At 39.6% G+C, this 25,682-nt stretch overlaps 1 long non-coding RNA gene across 4 annotated transcripts in view; it reads left to right on the top strand.

The window, feature by feature from the left end:
• LOC106834437 (uncharacterized) overlaps positions 1–25,682 on the top strand; it is a 90,067-nt gene that overhangs the window by 6,741 nt on the left and 57,644 nt on the right. For 3 of the 4 annotated variants that reach the window (XR_006524628.2, XR_006524627.2, XR_011502094.1), the window contains exon 2: positions 3,037–3,106. This is a non-coding gene — a long non-coding RNA (uncharacterized lncRNA). Of the gene's footprint in view, positions 1–634; positions 743–3,036; positions 3,107–25,682 lie in introns of all 4 variants that reach the window. The other variant, XR_011502095.1, reaches the window with a different exon arrangement.

Raw genomic sequence — 25,682 nt, 5'->3', positions numbered from 1 at the left:
AAAGTGTTTTGAATTTGCTCTGTATTTAAACAGTTACTATGAAAGCTCCATAAATCAAGAATATTTTTGTGCTTCCCAAATCAGGGAGCTGTTTGAAGATAGACATTGTAAGGATACAACCCTTGTAGGCGATTGTGTAGGTGGAATCTAACAAGTGTAACAATAACAATTAGTTTAAAATAATGATCCTTGCGCTTTTGCCTTACTCTTAAGTAGTCCCAGGGAAGCGTTACTGAAAACTCAAAACGCAGGCCCAGAAAACTCAAAATGAAATAAAAATAATAAAGTTAGTAAAGTAGAATTCACTTTGAATTTACAAACAAATAGCCAATTTAAAAATTACGAAACGGAAAAAACAGTAGGTAATGCAGGCGCATAACTGAGAAATCAGATTCCTGCTTCTGACTCCCGGTCCTGCTCTTAGCTGCTCCCGGTGTCCGCTCCCGGAGGTGCCCGCTTGCTTTAGTTTTTCTGTATGGAAATACAAGCACATATTAACTTATATTTCCATTTTTACTCGCTTCTACCCAAAATGAAAATATTATACTTATGTTCTCCACGTTGCCTTTTTGCACTGACAAAATAGCTTAGTGATCTCTCAGAAGAATATATAGTTTCTCTCTCTTTTTTGCAGCCACAGTAGTCCCGCCTTCGCCACGGTTTCACTTTCCACGGTTTCAGTTACCTGCCGTCAACCATGGTCCGAAAATATTAAATGGAATAGCCCAGAAATAAGCAATTCGTAAGTTTTAAATTGAGCACCTTTCTGAGTAGCGGGAGGACATCTCGTGCCCTCCTGCTCCATCCTGCGTTGGATGTGAATCATCACTTTGTCCCGCAGGTCCACGCTGGACGCGTTCCCAGCCCGTTAGTCACTGAGTGTTCATCTGGGTCATCAGATCAACTGTCATGGTATCACAGTGCTTGTGTTCAAGTCACCCTTATTTTACTCAATAATAGCCCCAAAGCGCAGGAGTCCTGATGCTAGCCGTTAGGACATGCCGAAGAGAAGCCGGAACGAAGGTGCTTCCTTTAAGTGAAAAGGTGAAAGTTCTTCACTTAGGAAAGAAAAAGAATTCTAGCTTAGGTTGCTAAGATCTACGGTAAGAATGAATCTTCTACCCTTGAAATCGTGCAGAACGAAAAACAAATTTGTGCTGGTTTAGCTGTTGCACTCAAACATGTATGTATAGGAAAACAGAATATATAGGCTTGGGTACTGTCTGCGCGTTCAGGCCCCACTGGGGTGTTCTTGGAACGAATCCCCCGAGGAGAAGGGAGGACTACTGTATATAGTGTTCTGCTTTGTAGATCTTCATTTAACCAGAACCTTACGGAGGGTCATTATGATTATTTACAGATTTTTGCAATTATATCCAATGCTGTAATGAATAATCTTCTTCATGTCACTTTGAGTGTGAGCGGGGATACCTATCAGATAAACTGTCGGAGGAGGGGCTCCTGAAGCAAAGGATATCCTTCACAGGGGCTGTTTGGTTTGGGCACCCACCAATAACGTATGAGAATTCCTGCTTCCTCATAGTCTCGCCAACACTTGTTCATTCACTTCATAAATATTTTAGTCATCGACTATGCCTTTTTGTATATGCTCTACAAATGTATTGGTTAGGAGTTATAATTTCTCTCATTCAAGGTAGGAAAGATATTATTATCCTAATTTTAAAAAGAGAGAAACTATAAATGGAAAGTATTAATCATAATTCCCAGGAAAAACTAGAAAAATATCACATTCTTCCTGATTCTCAGTTTTGAGGAAAGCATTGGGGCTGTCTCTACAACGACCATTATAACTTCACTGGTTGGTCAACTTAGGCAACAAAAGAATTGGGGTTTTTTGGTCACCATTTTATTTACACTAAATCGTTCGTTAGATGTTTTGTTATGTGGGGACATTGCTATGTTTACTGAAGCCAAAGGCCCCTTGATGTCTGTTAAGGAGAGAATCTGCTGCACAGCAGAGAAAAATGTCCTTTAAGACATAACCCTCAAGTCGCCTGACACTTGATTTCAGTGTTCACATAGTTACACAATGTTTCTCTCTTATTAACCACTGCAAACTCATGACTTTGTTGTAGCCCACAGTAGAATGTTCCGTTAGATGAATTCAGTACATCAGGTGTTTGTGGCTGTCACCATTGAGTGCAGGAGCGAGCGTGAGTTCATGTGCAGCTTTGGGAAGGTCCTAGGTCTGCTCTGTCCACTTCCACAGCCACTACACACGTCTGGCTCAATAGTGAGCATGGTAAAATGTGACTAGTCCAAAATGAGATACATGAAATCCACACCAGATTGGAAAGATTTGATAGAATTTAAGGAATATAAAATATCTCATTAATAATTATATTGGTTACATGTTGAAATGGTAAGATTTAGATATATTGGGTTAAATAAAATATATTCCTAAAATTAATTTCACCTGCTTCTTTTTTTAACATGGCTACTAGAAAATTTAAAATGTTATGTATGGTTTGCCGTTATGGCTCCCCTTAAGAAATAGAGGACAACACTATTCTAGATCTTTGTCACTTCATCTTAGAAAAGGAAGAATAATAGCTCCTTTGCATATGTATGAGGAATTGAAAATTCTTAAAAGTTACCACTCTTTTAGCGTAGAGTCCTACAAATTTTAAATGATCCGTACAGTCATGTAACCACCACCACCACAATCGATGTGTACAACAGTTCTATCACCGCAAAACACTACCTTGTGCATATTTGTAACCAACCTCTTGCCTTAGCCCCAGCCCTTGGGAAACAGTGATCTCTTCAGAGTGTTACACAAATGAAATCACAAGCTATGTAGATTTTTGAGTCTCTTTTCATTTACTTAGGGTAATGCACTTGAGGCTTATCCAGTTGTTGCGCGCATCAATAGTTCTTTTCTTTTCATTTCTGACTGCTATTCCATTGCGCAGATGTACCACAGTGTGTTTATCCATTGGCCAGTTGAAGGATATTTGGGATGTTTCCAGTTTTTGATGATTGAATAAATCCAGTTTGTATATTTTTTTACAGATTTGTGTGTGAATATCCACTATCATTTCTCTTGGATAAATGCCTAGCAGTGGAATTGCTGAGTCATACAGTAAGTACATGTTTAATTTTATAAGAAACTGCCATAATCTTTCCTAAAATGGCGGTTCCATTTTGCATTCCCAACAGCAATGTCTGAGTATTCTAGATGTGCCACATCCTCGCCAGAACTTGATACTGCCATCCCTTTATCTTTTTTTTTTTTTTAATTTTAGCCCTTCTAATACAAATGTAACGGTATCTCATTGTGGTTTTGTTTTTTCCCCCTGATGACTCATGATGTTCAGCATTTTTTCATGAGCCTATTTGCCATCTGTGTATTGTCTTTGGTGAAATATGTATTGAAATCTTTTGCCCGTATATTTTTATTGAATTATTTGAGGCTTCAGAGTTCTTCCTTATTATTGAGAAGTTGAGAGTTATTGTTATTGAAGTTGAGAGTTCTTTATAAATTCTGGATACAAGTCCTTTATTTGTTTTGCAAATATTTTCTCCTAGTATGTGGTTTGTGTTTTTGTTCTCTAAATAGTATCATTTGAAGAAAAGTTTTAAATTATGATAATGTTCAATTTATCAATATTTTTATGGGTCATAGGTTTGGTTTCATAGCTAAGAAATTTCTGCCTATATCAAGGTCACAAAGATTTGTCTCAGATGTTTTCTTCTAGAAGTTTTATGGTTTTACATTTACGTATGTAATTTACTTTGACCTACTTTTTGTATATTGTATAAGGTGTAGGTTGAAACATTTTTTGCATACAGAGTCCAATAGTACTAGCACCATTTGTTGAAAAACTGTACTTATACATTGAATTACCTTTGCATCTTTATGAAAAATCAATTGACCATATATATGCAGCTCTATTTCTGATATTTATTGTATTCTGTTAAATCTAAATGTTATCCTTTCACCAGTATCACAAGTCTTGAAATCAGGTAGTATGAGTCTTCTAAATTTTTTCTTCTCCTTTAAAATTATTTTGGTTTTCTAATTCCTTTGCATTTTCATATGAATTTAGAATCAGTTTATTAAATTCAAAAGAAAATGTCTACTGGGATCTTATTGGAAATGCAATGAATCCAGATCAGTTTGGATAAGTTTGTGTCTTAACTTTATTGAGTTTCTAACAATGAACATGCTATAAACTCTTTTTATTCAGGTCTGCTTTGATTTCTTTCATTAGAGGTTTGTAGTTTTCAGCACAAAGAAACTGCATACATTTTGTTAGATTTATACCTATTTTATTTTTTTGATGCTGTTTCAAAATTTCAATTTCCAATTCTTCACTGCTAGCATATAGCATATAGCAATACAATACTAATACAGAAATATCATATAGAAATACTATACGCAAATAATGTATTGATCTTGTTTCCTTCACTCTCGATAAACTCTCTTGCTAGTTCTGCTAACATTTTTGTAAATTCTTTGGGATTTTCTCTGAAGACAATCTTGCTGTCTGCAAATAAAGACAGTTTTATTTCATTCATTCCAATCTGTGTGCCTTTATTTTATTTTTCTTTCCTTTATTGCATTTAAAAGAACCTCAGATACGATGTTGCATGTGAGTGGTGAAGGAAGATGTTTTTGCCTTGTCCCCATGGGGAGGGCAAGCGTTCAGTCTTTCCTCATTAGCCATGAAGTCAGCTGTGGGTGTTTTACAGATGCTTTCTGTCACTCTGAGGAAATGCTCTACTATTCCTTGTTAGCTAAGTGGTTTTGTCATAAATGAATGTTAAATTTTGTCGAATTTTATTTTACTTCTTTTGAGATGGTTATGTGGTTTCTGCTGTAATCTACTGATGTTGATTTTAGGATGTTAAACCATCCTTGCATCTCCTGATGATGTTTTGACCTTTTTATAGTCCTGGATTCAACTTGTTAATGTTTTGCTGGGGGCTTTTCTTCTGTTTCATGAGGGATATTTTCTGAGGATTTCTTTCTTGTAATATCTTTGTCTGGTATGGGAATCAGGGTAATATGGCCTTATGAAATGTAGGACTTTCTCTTGTATTTTCTGGAAGAGTTTGTGTAGAGTTGGTGTTAATTCTTTTTTAGTTTCATTTTAAATATCACATCCTTGGAGAAGACTTTTCTACAACCCAATGTAAAGTAGGTCCCCTCTGTTAATAACTCTTTTAGTGTCTTTATTTTCTTTATATATTTTATCATAATTTACAATTAAATATTTCTTGAGGTTTGTTTCTTTAATGTCTGTATTTTAAGAGGCCAAGGCCCATATCTGTGATGTTTATTATACGGCCATTGCTTAGCACAGTGTCTGACAACAGGTGTTTAATAAATATTGGCTGAATAAATACATTAACTCCTAGGATTTAATGACTGTCATTATCCATCATAACAATTGTAAGCATTATACCTGTAATTTCTTACTATGTATTCTAGCAAACTTCCTACAGTGAACTGGAAAGCACTTCAGACACAATCTTAATGAGTATTAAGAATGTAATATTGTAACACAACTAGATAATTGTAAACATTACGATTTATAATGTTGAGTTAGAATTTCCATAAATTACCTTAATCCTGATGAAGATGCATTTGTATTTTGTAATGTGAATTGACAGACTAAAATTTTGTGAAATGTTAGAGTTCGTATTTTGCCTCAGTATGAAAAAAAGAGAAGAATTTAGTAGAAATGATATTTTTAGTTATTTAGTTTTTAAAGATTAAATATAATAAATTTACATAAAGAATTCAATATTAAATATGTTATTTAATACTTTGGATATTTGCTAATTTTCTTTTTTAATGTGGACCTTGTCTTCATGGAGCTGAGAGTAGTGAGAGAATACAGAGCAGACAAGAAAAAACAGCAGGTGAGTTTCAGTCCTTTTATAAGAGATGTGAATACAAATGGGAGGAGTATTTACCTAGTCAGAGATGGGGTTATTCTGGACAGATTTTCTGTTTAAACTGACATTTGAAATATATGTAAGAACTAAGTATATGAAAGGGAGTTAGGAGTGGAATGAGCATTATAGGCAGAGGAATTAATACTATTAATAACAACCAATAGTTAGTGGGCGCTTACTAAGTGTTCCACATGGACAATTTCATTTGATCTTTACAACATTCCTATGAATTGAGTGTTATTGTTTACCATTTAAGAATAAGGATAAGGATTCTGGGACAAAGAGTTTAGAAACTTGCCTCAGATTACACAGGTAGTAAGTGGTAGAGCCAGGATTTGAATAGTGTTATTCTGTGGATGACTGGTTGCAGGAAAGAAGTTCAGAATTCCTGGAGTTTATGCCGCTGATGGAAGGAGTTTGTTGCTGTGGGGAAGCAGGTGAGTGAGTGGTGTCAGGAATGAGATTAGAAAGGACAGAGGTAAGGATCAGGTTCTGAGGGATCTTGCAAGCCATGTAAAGGGGCAAATTGAATATCACTTAAATGTTAGTCATTTTCTCCCACAATTTAAATTCCTGCCTTTGGGCTGGTATGGTGACTGAGTGGTTAAATTCGTGTACTCTGCTTCAGTGGCCCAGGATCTTGCTTGTTTGGAGCAGTGGACCTGCTCATCAAGCCATGCTGAGGTGGTGTCTCACATAGCACAACTAGAAGGACCTGAAACTAGAATATACAACTATGTACTGGGGGGCTTTGGGGAGAAGAAGAAGAAGGAAAAAAAAGATGGGCAACAGATGTTAGCTCAAGGCTAATCTTTAAAAAAATAAAATAAAATAAATTCCTGCCTTGAAGTATTCTTAAACTCTTTCATCTTACTTGGTGTAGTAAAGAATATAGTCCTGACTCAGCTGATATAACTTAAACCCGATAAACTGCATTCATTATCTATTGTTTTCTTTACTGAAATATATTTATTTTATTTTTGTCTTTGGGTCAGAATAATTTATTAAGAATTATTAATTTATAGAGTGATGTCAGCATCAGGGCAGAGTGAGTTGTTCCCTTTGTCTCTCCCCTCTAAGTTACAACTAAATGGACATTGATTAACCAACAGAAGATTCCCTACACAGCACACATTAGCAAGCCTGAGAGATCCGCGCAGCCATACATCTGAAGGTGTGTAGCCTGGATCTCCAGGAAGCAGTGGAACTAGGTGAGTGCACCCCTCCCTCTCCCCAGCAAACAATTATAACATAAAAGACAAAGAGTAGGAAAGTATCAAAGATAATTATAAACACTTCAATTTAGTCACAAAATCACAACATAAAAAGGAAGAATTTGTGTCAACAATAACTCAGAAGGGGAAGAGAAAAGGGATGCAACCTGCTTAGGCTAATGGAGATAAGAGGTTATCCGACAAGGGACTATCTCATCTATGTGACCATTTATACAAACCTCATGGTAACAACTAAACAAACGATCAGAGCAGAGCCGCAAATCATAAATAAGGAGAAAACTGAGAAGATCATCATGGGAAATCACCAAACTGAAAAGGCAATCAGAAATACAAGGGAAAAGAAACAGTGCAAATATAGAAAAACCAGAAAACGTGAGATAAAATGGCAGTATTAAGCCCTCATATATCAATAATCATTCTAGATGTAAATGGATTGAGTTCTCCAATCAAAAGATAGAGAGTGGCTGGATGGATTAAAAAACAAGGCCCAATAATAGGCTGCCTCTAGGAAACACATCTCAGTTCTAAAGACAAACACAGCCTCAGAATGAAGGGATGGAAGACAATACTCCAAGCAAACAGCAAACAAAAGAAAGCAGGTGTTACCAAACTTATATCAGACAAAGCAGACTTCAAGAAAAAAGGACAATGAGAGACAAAGAGGAACAGCATATACTAATAAAAGGGACATTCCACCAAGATGAAATAACACTTAAGAATATATATGGGAGGCTGGCCTGGTGGTGCAGTGGTTGAGTTCACACATTCTTCTTCAGTGGTCGAAGGTTTGCCAGTTCAGATCCTGGGTGCGGACATGGCACCACTTGGCAAGCCATGCTGTGGTAGACATCCCACATATAAAGTGGAGGAAGATGGGCACAGATGTTAGCTCAGGGCCAGTCTTCCTCAGCAAAACGAGGAGGATTGGCAGCAGATGTTAGCTCAGGGATAATCTTCCTCAAAAAAAAAAAAAAGGAAAAAGAAAAAATAGTATTAAAAAAAAAAGAATATATATGGGCCTAACACAGGAGCAACAAAGTATGTAAAGCAACTCCTAACAGACCTGAAGGAAGAAATTGACAGTAACACAATCATAGTAGGGGACTTCAGCACCCCATTTACATCAAGGGATAGATTATCCAGACAGAAAGTCAACAAGGAAACAGTGGCCTTTAATGAAACACTAGACCAGATGGACTTAATAGATATACATAGAACATTCCATCCCAAAACAGCAGAATACGCATTCTTCTCAGGTGCACAGGGAACATTCTCAAAGACAGACCATATGTTGGGAAACAAGGGAATCCTCAATAAATTTAAGAAGACTGAAATCATATCAAGCACCTTTTCTGCACACAATACTGTGAAACTAGAAATCAACTACAAGAAAAAAGGCTGAGAAAGTCACAAATATGTGGAGGCTAAACAACATGCTACTGAACAACCTTTGGATCAATGAAAAAAATCAAAGGAGAAATTAAAAAATACCTAGAGACAAATGAAAATGAAAACACAATATACCAACTCTTATAGAATGAGGCAAAAGTGGTGCTGAAATGAATGTTTATAGCAAAACAGGCCTACCTCAATGAAGAAGCAAAATTTCAAATAAATAGGTTTACCTTATACCTAAAAGACTTAGAAAAAGAGCAAACAAAGCCCAAAGTCAGCAGAAGGATGGAAATAATAAAATCAGAGCAGAAATTAAAGAAATAGAAACTAAAAAAACAATAAAGAGGATCAATGAAACTACAATCTGGTTCTTTGAGAAGATAAACAAAACTTACAAGCCCTTAGCCAGACTCACTAAGAAAAAAAGAGAGAAAGCTCAAATAAATAAAATTAAAAAGGAAAGAGGAGAAATTACAACAGATACCACAGAAATACAAAGGATTATAAGAGAATACTGTGAAAAACTATATCCCTACCAATTGGAGAACCTAGAAGAAATGGATAAATTCTTAGACTCATACAACCTGCCAAAGCTGAATCAGAAGAAATAGAGAATCTGAATAAACCAATCAAAAGTAAAGAGACTGAAACAGTAATCAAAAACCTCCAGAAAACCAAAAGTCTAGGACCAGATGGCTTCTCTGGAGAATTCTACCAAACACACAAAGAAGATTTAATATCTGTCCTTCTCAAACTATACCAAAAAATTAAAGAAGATGGAATGCTTCCTACCATTTTGTATGAGGCCAACATCACCCTGATACCAAAGCCAGACGAGGACAATACAAAGAAGGAAAATTGCAGGCCAATATCTCTGATCAACATAGATTCAAAAATCCTCAACCAAATATTGGCAAATCAAATACAGCAATACATTAAAAGGATCGTACACCACGATCAAGTAGGATTTATACCAGGGGCACGGGGATGCTTCAACATCCACAGATCAATCAGTGTGATACACTATATTAACAAAATGAGGAATAAGAATCACATGATCTTCTCAATAGATGTAGAGAAAGCATTTGACTAGATCCAACATCCATTTATGACAAAAACTCTGAATAAAATGGGTGTAGAAGGAAGGCATCTCAACATAATAAAGGCCTTACATGACAAACCCATAGCCAACATCATACTTAATGGTGAAAAACTGAAAGCCATCCCTCTGAGAATAGGAAAAGACTGTCACTGTCTTCTCTATAGAGAAAGCAGAGCAAGCACAGGTCAGTGGGGTCAGTTGTGACCTTTTTGGAAACACCAGAAAGAAGTATAGGCAAAGAATTGGAACTCTTTATTAGGAGGATCTTGTTCCAAATTGATTTCTACATCCACATATTTTCAGAACATTGGGTTTTATAGCTCAACATTTTTCTGAGTGGAGGTGGGTGGGGACGTTTACTGACCAGCAGAAAGACCTAAACTGTCATCACTTTTTTGGCTTTTGCAGCAGCAGAACAGAGATTCTGCATGATCTGCATGATTCTCCTTCCTCTCAGTAATAACATTTTATTTATTTGTTTATTTATTTATTTTTTGAGGAAGATTAGCCCTGAGCTAACATCTGCTGCTAATCCTCCTCTTTTTGCTGAGGAAGCCTGGCCCTGAGCTAACATGCGTGCCCATCTTCCTCTACTTTATATGTGGGACGCCTACCACAGCATGGCGTGCCAAGTAGTGCCATATCTGCACCCGGGAGCTGAACCAGTGAACCCCAGACCACCGAGAAGCAGAACGTGTGCACTTAACCGCTGTGCCACCTGGCTGGCCCCTCATTAATAACATTTTAGGTTTTGCGTTGGTTTTAAAATAAGTGTCTTAGAAGATGAATTAGCCTTTATATATCTACCTTTTAAAAAATAAACATGCTCAGATGGAGATTTTGACAGGATAAAAGCTTCTTTAGATTACTTCAAAGAGTTGTTGCAGTAGGCCCCTCTGGAAGGAAATGGAATTCTTCTATTTGGCTTGGCTTGAGTCCCTGCTCAGAAGCCCTGACCTCTGTACTAGAAAAGCAACAAATTCTGGTTTTTGGTTTGCTAATTCAGGATTAAGCAAAATCTCCTACAGTCCCATCTTATTGTCAACCCTCTTAAGTCTGGAAAAAAGGAGAAACTGTACTTTACGGAATTGTATGAAGTGAGGAGTGGACAAGGAGACACAGAAGGGAACCTCCTTCTGTGCGTCAGGCTTTCATTTAGTTCCAAGGCTTGCGAGGGGTCGCCAGAGTCAACGCAGCGTGATATTAATGGAGCGGACACATTCTTGCTCTTATACACTAGAGTTGCATTTAAAAACATTGAAAGTGAAGGGAAAAAATCAATGATTGACAATCTAACAGGGCTAGTTGACTCAGCGACTAAGTCACCAATGTGCCTCATTTCTGGAAGAAACACTGCGCTTGACAACTAGAGCTTTTCTGGAAGTTGAGTTGGTCCATCCCCTTAGACTGTCTCCTCTTCTGGCGGTGTCACCTTGTTCAGACACAGCACATCTGATCTCCTCACAGTCACCATGAAGTCAGTGAGATCCAGAAGAGTCTGCCAATACCATTGGTTGGTGCTTGTTCACTTTGGGATAGAGACCTGGCCAGTCAATCTCTGCATATGGCAACATTCTTGAAACAAGTGTTTTGCATCTGGACCAGGAGAGCCCTTGGTAAAACCATAAAGTAGATGAATTTCATCTTCAGTGACCCTCTACCCTCCTCTCTATGCCACCTGAGTACCTGTCACTCCTTCCCACCCTGGCTCCTGCGGGCGTCTGGCTTACCAGGCTGCTTGGCTGGGAGCCCTCTGCAGCCTCATGCTCAGGCGGTTCTTATTTACTCCAACCCATGTCAAAAACTGCCTGCCCAGTTCCAAGCCCTAAATCCTCTTATTTTTAGCCAATAATGAGTGACCAGGACACGTCGGATATTCTCTAATTCTTGTTAATACTCTAGGTTGCTTCTAGTTTTCTCTCTCTGGGATAATATAATGTCTTAGTCTAGTTAAAAAGGTAGAAAATTAAAACATTTCAACAGATGACTGGGGAGGGCCTTTATAGGCCATTTATTTCACCTTTTTTCAATAACGTCCACTCCACCCGTACCTAGAACTCATTTTTGTGGATATGCTTTTGTTTTTATTTTTCTTCAAGACACTTTTAAGCAACTAAAATTTAAGCAATTTGGGAGTCTTCGAAAGAAAGAACAAAAGAAAAAATGTACTACCTTTACATGTGTTCCAGATAAGTCTTAGGACTGGAAGAGTCCCAGAGGCTACACAAATTTTGTCTATTCATTTTAGTGGCCTTAAAGATATAATCTAGTCTAACTGTCTGACTTAGAAAGCCAGAAAACAGAGATAAAGGGAAGGGAAGTATTTATAAGGTCACAAGATTGATTACTAGCAGAATGGGAAGCAGAATTCAAGTTTTAATATAACTGATATGATACATTTTATTTCAATAAAGATCAAAAGGTTTAAATATTTATTATAAACATTGGGGCTTTATATGTCCTGTTACAAAGACAATTCTTTTAACATCTTTCTTTCTCATTCCTCCTCAAAAGCTGCATGTCTAATTTCCTTTTAAATCTAACTCAGTTCACGTCCCTGTAAGAAAACGTGTGTGACTACCTTGCTCCAAACTTCCTCTGCTTGACATCTCATCAGCCTTTAGGAAAGCATTTTCAGTGTGATTATGTTTAGCATGCATTCATTTATTTAAAAAGAAATCCACTGTGTCTAGTTTGTCTTATTTTTCCCGTAAGTAACGATTCTCCTTCTCACTCCGAAGTACCCAGTGGATGCTCTGAAATGCTGATGCCAGAATGCTTTTGGCTTCTTCCCCTTTCCCATCCTCTTTCCTCTCCCTTCTTTCTTCTGGGCTGCCCTCGTCTGAAGGCAGAAGGTGTAGCGGAGATTCAGCCAGACATTCTCAGGGCTGACTGCAACTGAAACAACTCCCGCTGGTCTTCTGGCGGGCGTGGCCTAAGGGAGACTGGTGTCTTTTCACTTCTAGTACATTCAAAGCCAAGAATCTGTAAGCGAATAGTCTGGAGGTATGGAAAGCTGGCTGCAAGAGGAAAAAAAAAATAAGATGTTTAAAGGCCTGAGGGAAACAGTATTCAATTTAGATCAACCTCCTGTCTCTGCTTTTTATATCCTTGCTGTGAATTCAGGAAAATGAGCTCCCTATTTAATTGAGCTGTGGGTGTGTGCCTGTGTAGCTGTGTGTTCAGAGATCTGCTACATTTTTGTACATCAAATTATCCCTCCAATGCCCTGAAAGAATCAAGGCTTCCTGGAAAATTTCAAACTTGCTCCTTGGGAGTTTATTTCTCCCTGGTGGAATCTGATTCACCAGGATATTTATAGTGGATGTTTTGATTCTGTGCTGGTGCCTTGGGCGCACAGTGCATTTTTCTAGATGGTGTTGTCATGAAATGTGACTTGCAAAACTATTTAAAGGCTAAAGCAGCCTTTTTTTTAAAAAAGAAATTCTTTTAGGCAAGCATCAAGATTGAAGGCTGAACTATTTCTTTTTTCTTTCTTTTTGGAAGATTAGCCCTGAGCTAACATCTGCCGCCAATCCTCTTCTTTTTGCTGAGGAAGACTGGCCCTGAGCTAACATCCATGCCCATCTTCCACTGTTTTATATGTGGGATGCCTGCCACAGCATGGCTTGCCAAGCAGTGCCATGCCTGCACCCAGGATCCGAACCAGGGAACCCCAGGCCGCCGAAGTGGAACGTGCGAACTTAACCACTGCGTGACTCGGCAGGCCCTATGAACTATTTATTAATACTTTTCTGTGCCTGTCCTTGTGTCTGATAGACCCTGAAAAGGATTTTGATGCTTAAGAATTAATTGAAAAAACATCAGAACAAATAAGATACAGCATCTCATACCCATATCACTAGCTGAGAGTATAGATTTCTCTCTTTCTCAGAGAGGTCAGAAGTGAAAGTAGATCTGATTTAAATCTATTATTGAAAGGATTGTACAGTTCTTGGCTGCTCATTGTTGAGCAGCCCAATTTCCCCACTTCTGAGAGAAACAGGGTGAGAGAGTTGTTGTGTAGCAAAGGAGGTCGCCTGTTCCTTTTTCTTCCTCTTTCCTCCTATTCCAAAGGCAGAAACTCCGTCTGATAGCACTCAGAAATTACGCTATGAAAGGTGATCAGTATTAGCAAGCTGAACTTGTATTCCTTTCGTTCCATTTGTTCTTTGTAGATGCTTGTTGTTAAGAATCTGACTGACCTGAACTTACTCTTGCAATGGCCAGTGAAGATCGCCAGGTTTTCGGGACAAAGCCAGGAACTGGAGAAGCCTCCAGGATGGAGCTGGGACCTTGGGGGAAGGTCAGCAGGTTGAAAACACAGATGTGGAATTAAGAGGAAGGAAAGAGGAAGTGAGGCCAGAGAGGAAAAGACTGCAAGACTCATCCCAGACAGACTGTAAGCCAGTGCTTTTCAGCAGGGGGCAATTTTGCCCTACCTTCATTTGACAGTGGGTGACCTTCAGCCGTTTCTGGAGTCGTGTTTGGTTACTAGAACTTGGGGTTAGGTGATGCTGGTGTCTAGTGGGTAACGCCAGGAGTGCTGCTAACCATTCTGTGGCATACAGAACAGCCCCAACAACACACTCATCTAGCTCAAAACATTAGTAGTGCTGTGACTGAGAAACCTGCTCGAAACCAATTGAGAAGGGACTCGACGGGAGGGCTAACATTCTCAGCCCCCTCTGCACGTGTGTGTGTGATCAGCTAATAGCTTTCTTTCTAGCGATTGTGCTGTTCCTACAAGCCCTCCCAGGCGTTATGGCCATAGCTGAGGTTTTACATTAGGTGTTGTTTTTGCCCCATTCCTTAACCAACTGAGACTCTGTATGCAAACTTAAGTGTGTACATACATTTTTTTCCCTTGGCACGTCACGTGTCTTTAATCTTCCTGTGTTCTGTTTCTGCACTTCCACCCCTGGCCCTTCTGTCTCATCAGCAGAGAAATACCTGTGACAACAGCACTCCTTTAATCACTGGTTTAGTCATTTCTTCATGAATTTATTGAGGGCCTGCTGTGCACAAGGCATTGTTGTAGCTTCTTCGGCTGCATCAGTACATGGGGGAAGAAAACACAGACTTCTTGTGCAGCTCACATTCCAGTGAGGAAGACAAATGACAGAGAAAGGTATAACACTTTAGAGAGGGTGAAGCACTTCGTAAAAATAAGGCAGGTGAGGCAGTGAAGGTGAGCGGTGTGCAGTTAGAGGGGGAGGCCTCGCCGCTGGAGTGAACGAGGCGAGGGAAGCGTGGTGTGGGGGGATGTGGCCATGCTCACCCTCACTTTCCTCCCAAAGGCACTGGGGAGGCCAGCGATCCTGAGGGCACCCAGCAAAGTTTCTTCCAAGGCAACCTCCTTCCGGGAGCACGTGTTTAAATCGGTTTTGCCAATCTAATTTGTGAGTTGGTTTGCTGGTCTTAAGTTTGAAATGTAGGTCATCTGGAAGCTAAGGAGTTGGATTATGGTTCAACAATTTTGTGAGGTCTCTGCAGTGTTACTGAAAGTGAATGAACGTGGTTTTCCAAAACAGATGGCTGTTGGGCCAGCACGGTGTCTGCTGTCGCTCCTGCCATGCAGTCGTGAACAGGGCGCCTTGTAACTGTAAGCCATGTAGCTTCATTTATTCGCTCACTTCAGAGAGATTTTCGAATACCTATAAAGGGCAGTGTACTGGGCACACAGATGTGGAAGGTAAAGTCCTGAAACTTAGTGAGAGGTGAGAATAGTTGAAATAGGCAGAAAGGGGAGATGGGGAGGGCAGTCACAGAATTAGGAGGAGTGAAAGCAAAGCAGTAGGGATGGGAGGCTGACAGGAAGAGGTTTAGAAGCTGTAGGTCAAGCATCCGTTCTGTGATCATAAGCATATTTTTGGAAGGAGATTGCTTACAGCTAAGAGCCAGGCCTGTTTGGACCACAGAGTCCAGGACACACAGTTCTCTCCGCCTCTGCTCAGTTCTGGAACGCGGGGCAACACATCGACAACGTAATGGCACTACTACGGAAGGGCTGGATTCTCTTCATGATGTTTTTCTCATTTATACTCAAGTTTTTCACCTGAAGATCCTGGTCCAGTTCACCACTTCACCAGCCCGATGCCCCCATTCTGAGGCCCTTGAGTGTGTCCGACCCTCACCAAAATAATGAGGTCAGGAGGGCCGCATTTCAGCAAACCCTCCACATTGGGAAACCTTCCCCTCAAGTGCATCTCCTCCTGTTCCTCCTGGATATTGTACATTTCCCCCCATATCCTAGTATATCAGTCCTGTTCTATCCTACAGCTGTGTCTGTCTTCTCATTGTTAAGCTTTACAGTCACTGTTTAAAGAGGAAATTATGTATTAACTTAAGAGACCAATAACGATGGTGCAATAAGGCAATTGCTTGAAATTTTGGTACATTTTAAAACCTAATTTTGGAAATGTAGCATTCAAGACACTATAGGTGAAGCAAAATATATGCCCCTACTCCAAAGCCCTCCACTACCTTGCCTGTCCCATGACTGTACGTAACGCTTCGGGAAGTCATACTTATCATAATAGGTGCAATCTTCAAGAATTACTTAATCTTAACCACACTGAATATTTATTAAAGGTTCTAGGCACTTGTTTTTGTTTTTTTTGAGGAAGATTAGCCCTGAGCTAACATCTGCTGCCAATCCTCCTCTTTTTGCTGAGGAAGACTGGCCCTGAGCTAACATCCATGCCCATCTTCCTCTATTTTGTATGTGGGATGCCTACCACAGCATGGCTTGCCAAGCGGTGCATAGGCCCGCACCTGGGATTTGAGCTGGCAAACCTGGGGCCATGGAAGCAGAATGTGTGAACTTAACCGCTGTGCCACTGGGCTGGCCCTGTTCTTTTTTTAAAGCGTGCTTTTTGGTGAAGAAGACTGGCCCTGAGCTAACATCTGTTGCCAATCTTCCTCTTTTTTTCTTTTTTTCTCCCCAAAGCCCAGCACATAGTTGTATATCCTAGTTGTAAGCCTTTCTAGTTCTTCTGTGTGGGACGCCACCACAGCATGGCATGATGAGTGATGTGTAGGTCTGCGCCCAGGATCTGAACTGGTGAACCCCAGGCCGCCGAAGTGGAGCATGCAAGCTTGACCCCTCTGAGATAGCGCTGGCCCCCTTTACTTGTTTTTTTAGCATTGCCACCTCATTTAATTTTGGCAGCAACTATGTGAGGTAGGGATTATTATTGTGACCATTTCACAGATGAAGAAACTGAGGCTCAGAGAGGTTAAGTAACCTGCCTATGGTCTAGTGAAGGAAAGGACGCAGGCTCTTTGAAGGCCTGTTTCTTGGAGAAGAAACTTTGAAAGAATAGGACACGGTTGCTCACCCTATGAGAAACTGGCATAATGCTGGCAAAGAAATCATGTTCTTGAGTGTCTACCTAAGGAGTGGATGCTTCGGCTGGCAGTGGGGTGGCTTTAAAGGAGAAAGTTTACTTTTCTGTGGGTTGATGTTTCCAGTATTCCCAGGATAACATCTAGAGTTATCTTGAGGTGTGATGGATGAGAGAAGACTTTTAAAGATTTTGATTTAAGGAGGAGAAAATGAAAAGAAGCAGTATTAGGTTTCCTGACATCTAGACCTTACCAGCACTTCTCCACACTTTTTTTTTTTAATAGCACTTGCAGTGTTATTTTAATTTTTCAGTTTACGTGTCCCAACTCTTTCCCCTCACCTCCAGTTAGCGAGCTTCCTACGGACAGGGACTGTGTCTTACTTAATTTGGGGTCACTAGACTCCACATGGTCCAAACAATGTCTGGGAAGTAATATGTGTTCAATAAACGCCTCAAGAATCGGTGGCTGACTGGATTGGTTGTGTGTATTGTCTTTTTAAAAGAACAGATTTCCAAGGCTTCCCAAATTTTCAATTTTTTGGCAGTAGGATTATTAGTCAACTTTACATTTGTGCTATGTCGTCCCCTAAAGTCACAGATAGCGACTCATTACTCTTCTAGTTCTCTTGCTCTGTGTTCACCTGTGTTATTTTTGGCCAAGATGCATGATGAGCACCTTTAAAATAAGTTATTTTTTTTTCTAAAGGAAGGTAAAGATGTGGAGGTTTTTTAAAATTAGCATTATTATTTAAAAACATCCCTCTTTCTGAGGCCAGCCTGGTGGTGTAAGGGTTAAATTCACACGCTCCACTTTGGTAGCCTGGGGTTTGTGAGTTCAGATCCCGGGCATGGACCTACATACCGCTCGTCATGCCATGGTGTGGTGGTGTCCACATACAAAATAGAGAAAGATTGCCACTGATGTTAGCTCAGTGACAATCTTCCTCAGCAAAAAGAGGAGGATTGACAACAGATGTTAGCACAGGGCCAATCTTCCTCATCAAACAAGAAAAAATCCATCTTCCTAATCTATACTTAGGGTGACTACATAGCAATTTTGTATTTGACTAAGCTCTTTTATAGAAGATAAGATGGACATTTTCCCTCAGAGTGCAAATTTGCTGAAGTATGATAAGCTTCTACTTCATCTTTTCCCTTGAAGTCTTTTTTTCCCCTGTTTCTAGTCAAGCATACATTAAATCATTAGGAGGAAAATTTAGGTCATCTTTTTCATGTGCATTGACCTTGCTACTTTTTCTTTCTAAGCAGCCATTTCAACTAGTTTTCTTGAGGAAAATGGATGGCTCAGTCTCACGTTAAGTCCTACAGCACAGAACAACGGGGACAATTTGCGAAGTCTAGCTGTGTGGTGATGCCCACCTTCCCCTTCTGCGTCTTGATTCTGCCCTCCCCGTGTGGATGCCAAGGTCTCATTGGACCAGGGCTGTATGTGATTAACTCATTTCATATAGATGGTCCCACTAAGGAGTGTCTTCTGTTGAAAACCTCCTAGTTGATATCACAAGTTGCCTGAATCCTTCCCCAATTACAAGGGCACATTAACAAATAACTTCTTATTGAGAAATGAGTGTAAACAATGGTGGCATACAGCGTTCATTAGACAGTGTGAAACTGCATGTCTAATGCCCTCGGGTGTCTCGATGGAGCTGTGTTTTCAGAGCCATAAACAGGAGAGTAGTATTGTGTGCAGTCTTGATAGATGAAAACTATATTGTTTCTTTTTTTATCTGGAGGAAATTTTCCTTTGCTTTCATATTAATCACAATTTACTTTTAGATGATTATACAAGCAATCTGCAAACTTCTTAGAATAATTCTTTTCTAAGTCTTATTGGTCACAGAATATCTCTGTTCTAGACAACGGGATGGTTTTGATGGAAAATAGGCAAATGGCGCCTTCTTCTAGGCCAGCCTTATTGCAAATTTATGGCTGAAATACACAGAGATCTTAGAAAAATTTGACTTTGTTAATGGTCTTCCACTGTTTTTGTTTTTATCCAACCAATTTGAATTTCAGGGAAAACTCAGCTGAATAAAACATTTCATGTAAATTTTGTTTGATCTTGTTTACGTTTTTACTTCTAATGAGGCACAGATTCTGAAATCAGCCAACTGGAACTAATACGGCAGAAAGGCGATGCACCCCCACACAGTCAGCTTTTCCTGCTCTAGGGGATTATGTTCTTAGATAGCCTACTTTATTGTTTGCTGAACAAACCTATACTTCCTTAGCTGTGCAGTTTTTGAAAATGGTTTTGACTTCCTGACAGTGCCTTGGGAGTCCAGCGCCAGGCTGGGACGGAAGACCAAATACTCCTGCCCGCCCTTGTCGGAGGCATCACTTCCTCTCCCTGCTCTCTGTCGCTGCACTTCCCACTGCTAGCCTGTCTCTTTTTCTGAAATTTGGGTCATCCCTACGCTGTGAACCGGTTCCTCTCGCTACATTTTAATCTCATTCTCCACCTGTAAAAGCCACAATCCCCATGTCTCCCATCCTTGAAGGCCAGTGAAAGCCATCTTCTGCTTGGATGCTTTCCCAAACACGTGGCTGGAAGTCTCTTCCTCTGCGCCCCTCCAGCACTGGTGGTGCTGTTTCTGTTGCCTTCATTCCCTCTTCCTTATCACCAGGATAATCTGAGCACATCTTATCTCCCACTAGGCTGTGAGCTCCTGGAAAGTGGAAACCGTGTCCTTGTTTACTCCAGAGTGCACAGTTCCGTAGCTGGTACGAAACAGGAGCACAATAATTTTTGAGCACATGAGTACGTAAGGCATCTTAGGGAATGTGCGTTCACCTTAGCAAGTCCCATGTCTTTCTTTCCCCTCAGATTCCAGAGGTAGCTCACAGGGCACGGGCGTGGAAGTTCTGGGCTCTTTCTCACCTGCATCTAGGTTAAGCTGGCCAGAGGTTTGCCAACAAAGGCCCCAATAAAAGGAAGCCACATCCGTGACACGAGACAAGAAAACACGGTTAGCTGTGATCTTCATAATGCGTTGTTTATGGATTTCAGTGCCCATCTCACAGAAACGAAATATTTATTTTCCTATTCTCTGTTTAATACTTGGCATTTAAAAATGTATTTATATAAGAAGAGAACAGAAAAGTCACTGCTCTGTTTATTTTTTATGGAAATCTGACTGCATTAGAGAGATATTATCATTTGATTTCACAGAAGAATAAAAACTTAATTATTAGCCTGTGAAATGTCCCTGAGCAAAATTTTCCTAGAATCTCATTAAATATGACTTCTTTAAGTTTTAAACTCTAATTTGAGTAACCAAAGGCAATGTACTATAGTCACATAACTACAAAAGTTTAAGACATTCAAAAGGAGTACTAAAAAAAATACTAAAACTCCAAGCAATTCATCCAAAGCAGCAAGTAATAAATGCAGAAACGACTGCTGTCAAAAATGTAATTGTAAGCGTAAATCCAAGGGGAAATGTTGCAGGGAGGGTGGCAATGCCTAAGATACGTAATGGTAAAGCCTACGCGCTACTGGGTATGGGATGTTCAATGATGTTTTACAGGAATTCCCATAGCACCCTTGCACTAAACTTTGGGGGCAGCTCTTTTCAGTAACTCTTGAAGATATTCCCTGATATTCCATTCGTGCAGAGGGTAGGGCAGAAGGCATTATCGCTAGAGAGAGAACTTCAAGGTTTGGCACTTGTCACAAGGCAAACCCAGGATTATAAAGCAGGAAGGCAGAGTGTACTAGCGCATATTTGAGGCAATCAACCTCTGTAGAGATTTGTTAAATAGACGCGCCTACGGGGACTCAGTCAGGTATGTTAGCAGAGACAAGAGCAAAGGGGCCTGATAAGAGAAAGCAACATTTAGGACATAAGGCAAGACCAGTTGGGACATGCAGAGGAGAAACTTAGACAACACATGAAGAAGGAACAAGATTAGACCAGAATGGAGATAAGCCCAAGAGCTACAACTAAGGGTTTTCCCTGTTTCTTTTGGAGGAGAAAACGAAGTGTGAGAACCTGAATTTGCATCCTTTGTGCATGTTTATACAGATTTATACTGAAGGTAATTCTGGGGTTGTTTTTGCAGTGTATGAATCTACTCTTTTTCAGCAATCGTTAGGTTGTACCTACAAAATCTCATTATAAAGAAGGGATGGAACTGCTGATGATTTGAATCAAGATTTTTGTGAGTAGGCAGAACCAGAACCAGGGATAGCAGATTCACAAATCAAATTCATCTCACAATTAAAATGTACAAGAAAAATGAAATTTCTTTATTACATCCATAACTAATTGGCCTTTCTCCGAAATCCATATTTACTAATTAGCAAGAAAAAATTTTAAGTGTCCTAAGTGGTTTAAAGCTTAATCAGATGTAGTCATTTAAATAGTCCTTTTAGAAAATAGTTTATCTTTCTAGGATAAAAATGCCCAGTTGTTCGGTGGTGTCCCCCTCTCTCTGCTTTGTTTGCTAAGGTGTGTGGAGAAGCGATGTGATCCATCTGGTCTCATGGAGGTGGGGAAGATTCAGGGGCCTCAAACTAGATGTTCCTTATTGACCTGGTGTTCCTTGCCCACTGTCATACACAACTGAAGTTGTGGCCAGTGTAACTCTCACTTTGGGTTGGACTCCCGCAGCCTTGGAGATGAAGGTGTCTTGGCGTCGCCTGGGCCTTGCTAGAGCCAGAGTCCTCTCTCAGGTCGGGTGGTAAATCACATGTAGTCATGACTTTGGGGGTCTACGCCATAGCTCCTCCTACACAGTCCTTTGTGGTGAGTGTGCTGACAAGCACCTCTTAATCCTCCCACCCCAGACTCTTAACTGCTTCTCCATGAGCTGTCTGAGTGCCAAGGGTGATTCAGGAAAGGCTAATTCTCAGGTGCTCCCACCCCCACTTGTCTACACTTTCCTGGCAAATGGAAGCGACCACACACCAGAGAGATATTGGAGCAGATCATCTCTTACCTGAATCTTAACAGGGAGCGGGGACAATAGCTGTCTCTGACCTCTGTTTACCCTCAATGCTATGAGGCTGTTCTCCCTATCTGGAACACATCCCCAAAAGTGAATATTAGGATCCACATTAGGCTATTTTAAATATTTTTTGCTGAGGAAGATTTGCCCTGAACTAACATGCACTGACGATCTTCCTCTTTTTGTATGTAAGCTGCTACCACAGCATGGCCGCTGACAGAGAGTGGTATGGGTCTGCGCCCAGGAACCAAACCTGGCCACCAAAGGGGAGTGTACTGAACTTAACCACTAGGCCACTGGGGCTGGCCCCACGTAGGCTATTTTAATCTCTCACTTTCCCCTTGCTTTCTCCTTTCCGTTAGCACTGGGCCTGGAAGGGGAGTATTTTTCCTTTACTTGCCCTAGGTCTTTTCTCTCTTGATTCTAGCAAGGCTTATTGGAGGACAAGTTTATCTTCTCTATACTTTAGAAAGACTGTGGGGACTGACCGCTCTTGGTTTAGTGACTGATTTATCAGAGAAAGTTGGAACTAAATTGCTTAGAAAATTTCTTAAGATAATAGCTGGATGTTGCTGCCTAATTCTAGTCTGAACATCAGAATTTGCCTTTTCTCTTTGCATTTCTAGTCATTAGCCACACCTTCTCTCCCATCAAATGCTTTAGGAAATGTACTTAGATAAAGTAGAAAGCATTCTAATTTTTAAAATGTTACATTCATTACACAGCACTGCACCCTTCCCCTCAAGACCCATATAAAGTTCCCTCCATACATTTCTTTCAGTCTGAGTGTGCCTCGGGTTAGAATACAGCACTGAGGTACTGCCCAGGCGGGCCGAATACCTCCTGGAGACAGAAATGCATTTCAGGTTAAAAGTCCTCTTCTTGGGAAAAATCCTGTGGCCTAACAACCTCTGCCAAAAACCAAAACACAACAAACAAACAATGTAAAACTCTGCATGTATATTTACGTAAATATACACAAATATATTTAATTTTTTAATTACTTATTTAAAAACTTTTTCGTTTTTTACTTGATTGGTGAAAAAAGAATGTGAATACCATATTACATTTACAGCTCTGAGAATTCTGTAAGAAATAATCAATTTAACAGCAATTTCATGATGCCATGAACATGACATATTATATTGTTTAAACATTGTAAATTGTTTCCGCATGACATTAGTCAAATGATTTTTACACTCACCTTGATATCTTTCACAAACAATTCTTTTCATTTAATTCTAAGGAAACAGTAGGGGGCTGGTAGCACTTGGGCTAATATGGAAAATCATTGCTATTTCTTTTGAGTGAGAAAGGAGTTTGGCTTATCCTTCTAGACTCAACGTAGAACGTGATCTGAATTTCTCTACTTCTGAGCGAATGTTCTGAAAAATGACATCGATGATATGTGTTTAAGCAAGCTGTGATTTTAGATATTTGAGAAACAGAAATGACTGCTGTTGAAATGTTAAAGGCTGTACTCCTTCTCATTGGCCTTCTGGATTAAAGGTTTTATTTTCACTTGTAGATAGCAATGTAATTGTTTGCACATGTATGTCATATTATGGGTACATGTACCCGTATTCCCTATAATATTTTCAATCTTTTGATATCAGATACACTATTCTATGAAAGGTTGCCTCTTAGTTATGAAACTTCCAAGAAGTTCTTTGGACTTGAAATCATACGTTTGGTGGTATTTACCCCAAACTCCAGCAATCTGCTGAAAAGTGACACATCCCCAGAACCTCTCTGCGGAGTTGGCGGGGACTTGAGACATCATCCACGCTTTCTGACGCAAAGGCTGTTCTCCTTCTCCTGGGCACATGAGCGCCAAACAAAGGCTTCTGCCTGCATCGCGATATCTGCTAACGTAACGCCATCTTCTACAGTCGGGGTGTTTCACCTCCCTGATGCTACCTGCTTTAACTCTTAACTCAAAAGTTTCCTTTTATTATCTTTAACTCTTTTCACTTTACAATTTTAGCTTTTCTGTCATTATTTTAGTTCCATTATTTTTTTAATTGTATTTTTCATTGGATATACTTCTCTTTTTTCATCATTTAAAAAAATCTGAATTTAACAGAAAACTTCCTTTGCAACAAACTGGTTTCATTGAACACACTCCTTTTTCCTTTCTCTGGAAGCCATCCAGTATTTGATAATTAGAATTTTACTCTCAGGTTAATATTATAACTCTTTTGTTTAAACACAAAGGGCAGGCTAAAATTTTTTTTTTTGATTTCTACAAAGCTATACTCATTATAGTTGTGTCTGGAAACATCTGGAAAAAAATTCTTATTTTCTTTTTCTGGATCATTGGAATGATGCAATTATTAGGAGAAATTAAGTAGAAAGGTACAGGAATCCATATTTAGTGCTCCGGCTACTAGATTCCAGAGATAACTTTTCTGCTGTTTCTGAACTTTCTCAATGTTGGTCAGAAAGAGGCTAACCTTATAAAATCCAATTTTTCAAAATACTCCTTTTGAAAATGGTGTAAAAAATGCCTAATATACATACACAGAGTTTTCCAATAGTGATTATCTCTGGTGATAGCATTATGGGAGATTTTTCATATTCTTTCTTTTTCTGTGTTTTCTGATTTTTCTGCAAAAAAGCTATATCATCTCTAAAAATTGAGTAGTCTCAGTTCTACAAAAAACAATGCATTCATGTCACACGATTCATTTATAACTGATGTTAATCGTAATCAAACAGTCATGCCTTTGGCCTTACTGTCTTTTATTGTGGTTTCTTATTCCCCGAACTCAGAGACCTCACGAATTTCTCTTCCCTGAGAGGCTGTAGCCATAGGATGCAAAAAGAGCCCATGGACATGTTCATTCATTTGGTTGTTTGGTCACCTGTTGTTATTGACACATTTTTTTTTAATTGAACTGAATTCAATTCATATTGTTATTTTTCCAAAGGTTGGTAGGAGTTCTCCCCTAAACAGATTTCCTCTGATACCCAAATATTGACATCCAAATAAATGTTGAGTCTAGTTATCATTAGCATTGCTGTCTAATCTATAACTGCTCCATTCTGGATATTCAAAGTTTTATTTTCAGGGTTGTTTTGGCATCTGGATGGATCCTAAATTACTAGAAATGGACTAGAAAGGAGAGTCTGACAGTTTTTGTTATTCCTTTTCCTTTCTACTTTTGTGACAGGGAGAGGATGCTGCCATTTTCCCCTTCCCCTGTTTGGAGAGATCTTTTGGAATTAAAAGCATACTCCAATGTTTCTTTTATTGATATTCTTGCCCAGTGATAGACCTGGGATGACATGGCTTTGTGATTTTAGCTGAAATTAATACCTTTTGTAAGATGGAGAGGTGAGTAAATAAGTGGCGGAGACCTGCTGATCAGGAAGCTCTTCCCAGTGGTCCAAGATTACTCCTCTGCTCAGTGCTGGTCAGGTCATGCTCAGCATAGTATGTTGAGACGGGGGCGTAGCCCTTCAGAGAATATACAAACCAGAAAACATTCACGCCGGAGTGCCACAGCAGCAATGGAGCATTTTCCTGATATCGACTGTGTTTCAGGCCCTTCTATCAGTCTTTATCGACACCATATCATTGAGAGCTAAGTATTGCTATTGCCATTTTTTAGGGATTAGGAGACTGAAGCTTAGAGACTTTATTTGATCAAAGTCATATACGTACTAGGTAGATGTAAGATTAAAACT

This window comes from Equus asinus, chromosome 3, assembly GCF_041296235.1.
Source record: "Equus asinus isolate D_3611 breed Donkey chromosome 3, EquAss-T2T_v2, whole genome shotgun sequence".
Classification (NCBI taxonomy): Eukaryota; Metazoa; Chordata; class Mammalia; order Perissodactyla; family Equidae; genus Equus; species Equus asinus.
This window is presented reverse-complemented; position numbering and strand designations above follow the sequence as displayed.